General features: G+C 36.2%; 1 pseudogene; it reads right to left on the bottom strand.

The window, feature by feature from the left end:
• Positions 1 to 6,743: 6,743 nt before the first annotated feature.
• LOC113440936 (small ribosomal subunit protein eS24 pseudogene) lies at positions 6,744 to 7,119 on the bottom strand (annotated as a pseudogene).
• Between the last annotated feature and the right edge of the window lie 1,495 nt (positions 7,120 to 8,614).

Below are 8,614 nucleotides of genomic sequence, written 5' to 3'. Positions count from 1 at the left end.
CTCCAAACAAAACTTCTTAAAAAATGCAAATAAGCCAGGAAGATGGCTGGCATACAAACTGAAAAAAGAGAAGGGAAAAAAGCAGATTCATCAATTGATAGATGAGGAGGGAGCTCCACATACTGTAATGATGAGAAAAAGAAAATAATACAAAAATATTGTGAAAATTTATATGATAAAGACAATTTTAGAAGATAAAATCAAACAATACCTACAAAAAGTGGAACTACCATCAATACCAGAGACAACAAAAACAACATTAGAAGAAAGGATAATAATGATGGAACTGATTGAAGCAATTAAAAGACAAAATAATGGTAAAATACCAGGCCCGGATGGACTACCAGCAGAATTATATAGAGATTTGCAAGACTCCTTGAGCATCCCGATGTTGGAAGTGTTTAATGAAGTATTACTTGAAGCAAAGATACCAACCTCTTGGACAGAAGCCTATATTACTCTCATACCAAAAGAGAACTCAGACCTACAACAGATTAAAAACTATAGACCAATATCACTATTGAATGCGGACTATAAAATATTTGCATCAATAATAGCAGAAAGACTGAAGAGATTTTTAAATCAATTTATACACCCAGACCAAAAAGAGACAGATCAAAGACAATTTGAGAATAATATTGGACACATTGGAATATTATGAACCACACCCAGAGAAGCAAATGGCATTGATCTTCCTGACACACAGAAGGCCTTCGACATCATGAGCTGGCAGTTCATGTTGGCACAACTAAAAGAAATAGACTTTGGGGAGAGATTTATTAAAATGGTTGCAGCAATATAAACAAACTGCAAAAGTGATGGTAAATGGTGATATAACAGAAAATGTGAATATTAAGAAAGGTACAAGACAGGGATGCCCCCATCACCATTGTTATTTGTTCTGACCTTAGAAGAACTAAATAGATATAATGGACAGGATAGAGAGATAATGGGAATGGAAATAAAAAAGGAAGAGGCATTTTCAGATGATTTAGTTTTTATTTTAGAAGATCTACTGGAAACAGGACCCAAACTATTAGGGAAAATAGAAGAATATGGTGAAGTGGCAGGTTTGAAAGTGAATAGAGAAAAAACTAAAATGCTAGTGAATAATCTCACAGATAAACAAAAAGAAGTAATGAAGAGACTGGATATTCAGATTACTAAGAAAATAAAATACTTGGGAGTCCTGCTAACAGCTAGATGTGTAACGATTAAGGAAGATAATTATCAGAAACTATTGCAACAAATCACAATAGATTTGGAGAAGTGGAAAGGCTTGCAAACTATCACTTATAGGAAGAGTAGCATCAATTAAAATGAATATACTTCCAAGGTTACTATTCTTATTCCAAACAGTCTGATAAAATTTGGGGGGGGCGGAATATTTTGAGGATCTTAATAAAATAATATTGAAATTTATCTGGCAAGGGGAAAAAAGCAAGAATAAGCTTTAAAATGTTACAGGATGCAAGAATGAGAGGGGTTTTTGGACTACCTAACTGGGAACTATATCACCAAGCTGCAGCATTATCATGGATGAAATAATGGATAGTATTAAGGAATACAAGATTGTTGACTTTGGAAGGGCATGATTTACAACTGGATTGGCATGCATTTTTATGGTATGGGAAAAATAAGACACATGATTACTTTCAGAGACACTATATAAGAAATGCCTTACTGTTAATTTGGGAGAAAACTAGAGAACAGCACTATTTGAAAGTACCGCTCTGGCTTTCCACAATGGAAGCACTTAACTACTCAAACACTTTTAACATGGGAAGTATTGTAAGATACAAGGATATTTTAAATGAAAGAGGTGAGCTTAAAACCAAGCAAAAATTGGGTGAACAAGGGATAGATATGATTTGGTATTCATTCTTGCAAATACAGGTGAGATATGAAAAGGATGTTAAAACATATGGCTTATGCAAAGAATTGACAAAATTAGATAAGATACTAACAGGAACAGAAGAAAGGTTGATAAAAAAACTGTATAGCTACCTATTAGGCATTAAACTAGAAGAGGAACAAGTGAAGGAGACAATGATAGCATGGGGAAAGAATTTTGGTTATACAATAGCACTCGATGACTGGCAGAAACTATGGGATAGAAATTATAAGGTAACTATGTCAACCACATACAAAAAGAACTTACATAAAATGTTTTATAGATGGCATTATGCACCAGCGAGGTTGGCGAAGATGTTTAAAGATAAATCAGTGAAATGTTGGAAATGCCACCAAACACCTGGCACATATTACCATATGTGGTGGGCATGTGATGAAACAAAAAAATATTGGACAAAAATATGCTCATGGTTGGAAGACGTGATACAACAGAAATGTGTAGAAATGAATAGATTAACATTTATAATCAAAAAAAGAGAGCAAGCTGAATATTATAAGGAAAGGGAATTATTCTATCAATGGTTAGAGAAAAAATATGAAAGCTAGATATAATTAATGGATTAGTTAAGAAGGATAATAGGTATTTTAATAGAAATAAATAAGCTAACAAGAAAGATAAAGCGATAGTGATCTTAAGTACAATAAGTATAATAAGATAAGACTAGATAAGACTAATACTATGTAATGAATATGATTGTAAACATTACAATCATTGCACAGGATATTTGTAACCAAATGACACATTGTCAAATGGAAGAAGATATGTTGTAATAAAAATAAAATAAAAAAATTACTAAAAAAAAAAGAACTCACTTCATTTTCAGAACTGAGCTTTCCTGAGGAGTTAACCAAAGGCATATCTCGAAATGGTTGTTAGAATTCAATTCAGCCAGAAAAGTTCACTTTTGACACCGAGCTCAGATTTGGACAAGAAACACCTATTCATGTTCCCCTATGTTAGAAACACTGAAAAACCACTTCATTTTCATATTCAAGCTTTCCCTTAGGTGTTAGCCCAAGTCATATCTCACAATGGTTGGTAGAACACAATACAGCAGAAAACTTCACTTCACTTTTGACAGAGAGCTCAGATTTGGAAAAGAAACACATATTCATGTTCCCTTGGGACACAAATGATGAAAAAACACTCAATATCAGATCTGAACTTTCCTTGAAGAGTTAGCTCAAGGCATTGGTAGTAGAAAATTCAGCCACAAAAGCTCACTTTTGACACAGAGCTCTGATTTGGAAAAGAAACACATATTCATGTTCCCCTGGCTCAAATTCAGTCCATTTCTATCAATTGACATCAACTTTATTTCCTCTTCCATGTTTTTATTTATAATAAGGTTTTGCTGCTCTTGTTGCCCTTGTCTCCCTTGCTTCCTTCAGTTTTACTTCTTCGCTTATCGCTCTTTCTTCTTGTTCTCTTTTCTTTCCTCTTTGTCTTCTATCCCTACCTCCCGCTGTAACTTTGTCACTTGTATCCTTACGGTTTATATTGACTATTTTCTAGTATGATTTGATTGTTTATTGTACCCTATGACTATCATTAAGTGTTGTACCTTATGATTCTTGGCTCTTGACGAATGTATCTTTTCTTTTATGTATACTTTTATGTATTTGCACCAAGACAAATTCCTTATGTGTCCAATCACACTTGGCCAATAAAGAATTCTATTCTATTCTATTCTATTCTATTCTATTCTATTCTATTCTATTCTATTCTATTCTATTCTATTCTATTCTATTCTAACCAGGGATATTGTGGTATCCCTGGGATCTACAGAGTGTCCCCTCCTTGATAATTGCCCCTACAAGACTATTTAGGTCCAAAGGGACCACTGTCTGTTGGGATTTCGATGGGTCCCCCAGGAGCACTGAGGAAGTCCGTTGTATCACCGTGGTATCAGCTCTGCCCTCAAGCACACTGTTTCTTTAGATCACCATCTCTTTGCACCTGTTTCATTGCTTGCAACAGATCCACATAAATGTTCACAAATTTGGGGTGTCATTTTAACTCTTGTGTCTGAGTAAATGTCATCTGCTTTAAAAAGCAATACTTTTCTATGATGTTCTCAATGTTCCAACTGACAAACCCAACCAAAGCAAGCACAGCCAAGATGATCCAATCTCTTAATGCAAAATTTTATTGAGTAAATCATTTTGGCACAGATGAGGGCAAAACTTGATCTGGCTAATTCCCATGCAAATCCACATAATTAAAATATAGATTCTCCCTCTCCCTATTAGACCAGGTCTCATTGTATTGTTATGGAAAAAAGTATGTGACTTTGGCAAACACCTGCCAAATTGTCCTTGGTTCTCGCGGCTGTCTTGATGTCTGGAGCCTACATTCCATCACCCTTTTTTCTTCCCCCCTGGTTCGTTGGCAAGCTGAGAAGTGATAATGGTTGCAACAGCGAAAGTAAACTTTGAAACTTGACAGCTGTATCCTATTGCACTATATGTTTAGTATATTAGGACCTCTGCTAGTATACTGGAATTATTCTAGGAATGTAAAATCAGCCAAAGCAAGGCTTTTTCTGTTGATGCTCAACAGAACACCACCTGATTTTTCTAACCAGTACAACTGAACTCCTTCACAGTTGCATATTTAGGAGAAAATGGGGAGAAGTCTCTTGTCTGCCATTCTCTTCCTTGCTATTGAAACATGAACATCTGAATGCAAACTTCACCTCAATGGCTCTACAGTCATCACTTGCTTAGGGGCTATTTACATATGGCCCCAAATCACCATGACTTACAGCATAGCCAGTAACTCACTGAAACATCTCTGGGAGACAAAGCTGGAAAATATAATTATACATTCATAGATGTGCAAATATTTTTGTAAACTCTTAAACTTTCTGTTCTCAGTGGTTTCAAAAATAATGGTTTCTCAGCAGATTTGATCAAAAAATCAATGCATCTTGTTTGAATTAATACTTAATTCAGAATAAGGCTGGGATTCTGATGTTCACAGACCAGAATGCATGCAAAAGCTTGCAGATATATTTATGGCTCTCTTTATGTACTTGGTGTGTGTGCATGCACATGCGTGCTTTGAAACTCTCTTCTCTGACGTATCGACATATTGCCTTTCAGATGAGTTGAAATTGGAACTACTAATATTACCAGCTATGGTAATTGACTCCAGTAGATGACAATTCTGGAAAAACCCTCCCCCATCCCCTGTTCTAACACATCTGAATTGGATGAAGATGAGAAAAGCTACTCTGAAATCCAGTCCATAAAAACTGCAAGGTAAGGAGTCCTCTGTGGAGATGAGGCAAATATATTTGAAATGACTTGCAGCTCCATTGACAGTTGTTTTTCAAAATATCCATGAAATTCATCCAAAACTGTGAAATAGGTGTTGACCATGAATAATCCCATAATTCCACTCTACTGAAACACTTTTCAGACAAGTAGAGCTGGGAAATTTGACTTCACATGTGTTTACAGTTGCTCCTGCATAGACTGTGTGGCAAACTGGAAAGTGCTTAGAAAATAAACTTGATGCAACCCCAAACAAAATAAGACCTCTATTTTGGATGTAGTGCCTTCCCTCCATATTCTGCGATTAAAAACCTAGTACCTGGCTACTATAAATTATAATTTTCACACTTTTGTGTTGAGCTCTGTAATACTTTCAACAGATAACTTCATTGACAACATGAGAAATGAAGTTTATTTTTCAATGCAAACAAAACTGCACATTATACTCCGTAGATGAAAAATGGAGTTTTCTAATTTTTTAGCAGTTGATTAATTGTTAACTAGTGAAAACATTTATGCCCTACACTTCACTGGATAATCTCCCCAATCTACAAGGACATCACATTTTGCTTGCACAGCCTAAAGGAATGGCTGTGCAATGAACAGATCCCTCTTACAGTAATCACAATGACTGGAGGCAATTTTGTCCTTCATCTTTAAACTGTATGTTTCCTGTGCTGTCAGCAATGAAGCCAGCCTGCCTGAATTTCAACATATCCTCCATTTTGATCTCAGATGTTCTATTCAAATTGCACTAAACATGCTCCCCCACAATTGCTGGGTTCTTCTGCTCCCTTCTCCTATCCATAGTAGCATCACATGTGCAAATTATTTTCCTTTCTGGGTACAGTCAAGGCAACAGCAATCCTTTTACAATCCTTTTGAGGGAAAGGTATCTTGCAAATATGACATTTATATAGAAAATCTAGTTCAAATATGGTCTTATGTCATGGAAACAAGATATTATGCCCTTGCCAGTTAGATAAATTCATGAAATGAGCTTCAAAACAAAAATGGAGAGGAATCATTTTATGCATCCTAAAGAAAGGGATTTTTTTTTAATCCCAGCGAACGTGCCTAATATTCCTTCCTCCTCCTATTTTTGCTGCACCAACAATACTGTTTGTCTGAAAACGAGTGACTGGCCCACAGTCACTAAGCTGACTTTGTTCCTAAAGTGGGAGTAGAATTGCATTCTAGCCTGGTGCTTTAACTACTAGATCAAACTGGCTCTATGATGGCTTGCAGAACCAGTGAGTTCAACTTCTGCTTATTTGTTGAATAACCATGAGATTCTTTTTGCTCTCCACCCCATCCCCCTCACCAAATTCTTGGTAGATCAATTTATTGTTGTGGGTAGCAAAAATAACTAAAAAAAGATATTGAGGTCCTCAGTGGTCTATAAACTATATTCCCCAGAAGCTTATTAAGTATTTTTTTCTTTCACTCTTTATAGAAATTTATTCATAGAACTGATTTATCAGTACAACCTTCATAGATAATATGGTGTGTTACTTCTATTTCCCTTGTTTTGTTCTTTGGCTGGTTCACTTCTCAGCCCTCACGTTTGCTTTAGCTGTTCCTCTGACCTTTGTTATCCCATTATTATGCTTTTTGTGTTATTTTATTGAAGTATTTTTCTTTTCATACCAACCACTCCTGGTTTATTTTTTCTTGCATAATCCAGAGAATCATAGAATCAATCACCAAAACCTATTGTCTTCCCAGCACTAAAGCGGTCCCTGAAGCCGAAGTAAAAAATGACATCTGGCGTGGTCTTGTACATGTTTGCCAACTTTTTATGGATTTCTCTTTTGACTATAGTGGCTTTTCCAGGATGAAGATCATCAATTACCATCTGTTTATGCTGAAGCAGCCATTTGTCATGAGCTTCCTTATTGTAATGGTCATCATGTCATGCATTTTGGCTGCCTCTCTCATTCAGGGAATCAATTTCCCTGAATGAGTACCAGAGGAAAAGGTGTGCTTCACACACTCTGTCCTTCTTGTGCTTCCTCTTGAACTTGTCGTGTCAAAAGTGCCACCACGCACACTGAAGATCAGCAGGCTCTTTTCAGCACCACCTTTTTTTCTCCATAAACAATAGCAGCTGCTTGTAATGATTTGGAACACACTGAGACCAGCAGTGGTTCTGGTATCTTTTGTTGCTTGGTGCTAGGGGTCACTGATGAACTCTAGGACTATGGCCACAACATTTATATCAGTCTTTCCTAAACATGCCTCTGCAATCCCCTATGTTTGATTAGCCTCCCCAGATGACATTTCTCCTGAATAAAAGCTTTTAGTTTTTCCTTAGTTTATCCTTTTCCTTTGAAGCACCTAGACCTGAAAGTCTGGTGCTTCATCTCTGATTGCACAATAGCATCATGAAATCTGTAGCAAATCATATGCTTTTCATCAAAGACTTTGGTTGTCCCTTGGTTCTTCACAGCATCATCAATAACTCTGCATGTGTTAGTGAATACCACACAGTTTGGTGTTGTCCTATTAGCCTCATCATTTACATCTTGCCATGTTGGAGAAACACAAGAATGAACTGATGATGTCTTAGACATGGTAAATGGTCTGCACGGAATAATTGCCTATCTGCACAGAAGAATATTTTTTAAAAAAACCTGTCATGATACCCATTACCGACAAGCCAGAAATGTATCAAATATTCTTAAAATCAAAAGCAAGAGCAAATGTCTGGAAAATAATTTCATCTGCATTTACCTTGTTTTCTTTGGCAGCCATTTTAAGATTCAAATGAGAGAGAACCAAATTTCTCTTTGCAATTCATATCAGTTTACAGAAAGATTGAAACTGGAACTGAAGGGAAAGGAAGAAGTTTTTTTACCTTCTTAAATATTGCCCTGAAATTATCTGTCTATTACTACCAAGGCTTCCCTATATGCATATTTTGGTATAACTGAGTGTCCCAAGTATCTAACCTGACACCTTCAATGATCCATAGAATTTGGCAGAGACAAAGGAACTCCTTAGTTAGATATGTTCTTGTGCAAAAGAGATCCCTAAAAGTAGATCATTGGAAGATCTTCCTTTTCTTCTACCTTAAGTCAAGTAGAGAGGTGCTCTTATTTCACTTTTTGGTCTCTGAAATGGCATTTTTGCAAGAGCACCATTTTGCTTCCTCATGATATGGTTCTGTTACTGCTTCAAAGATGCTTGAACCTTGCTTCTGAAATTCAAAAGCAAACAAAAGCCACAGGGAAGCATTATATGCTCTATTTCTTGAACTAGAAAAATAAAGCAAAAAATATGAGGACATGCCTGCCACACTTTCTTCTGTCCAATTCTCCTTAATTCACCTGCTTTTTCTACACTGCAACCACTTCTGAAAGGATAGTTTCTTTCTAACAGCTACAAATATGTGTGTGTGTGTGTGTGTGTGTCT

This window comes from Pseudonaja textilis, chromosome 1 (assembly GCF_049901715.1).
Source record: "Pseudonaja textilis isolate UNSWEBS1 chromosome 1, rPseTex1.2, whole genome shotgun sequence".
NCBI lineage: Eukaryota > Metazoa > Chordata > Lepidosauria > Squamata > Elapidae > Pseudonaja > Pseudonaja textilis.
Note: the sequence above shows the minus strand (reverse complement) of the source record. Positions and strands in the feature narration are given on the sequence as shown.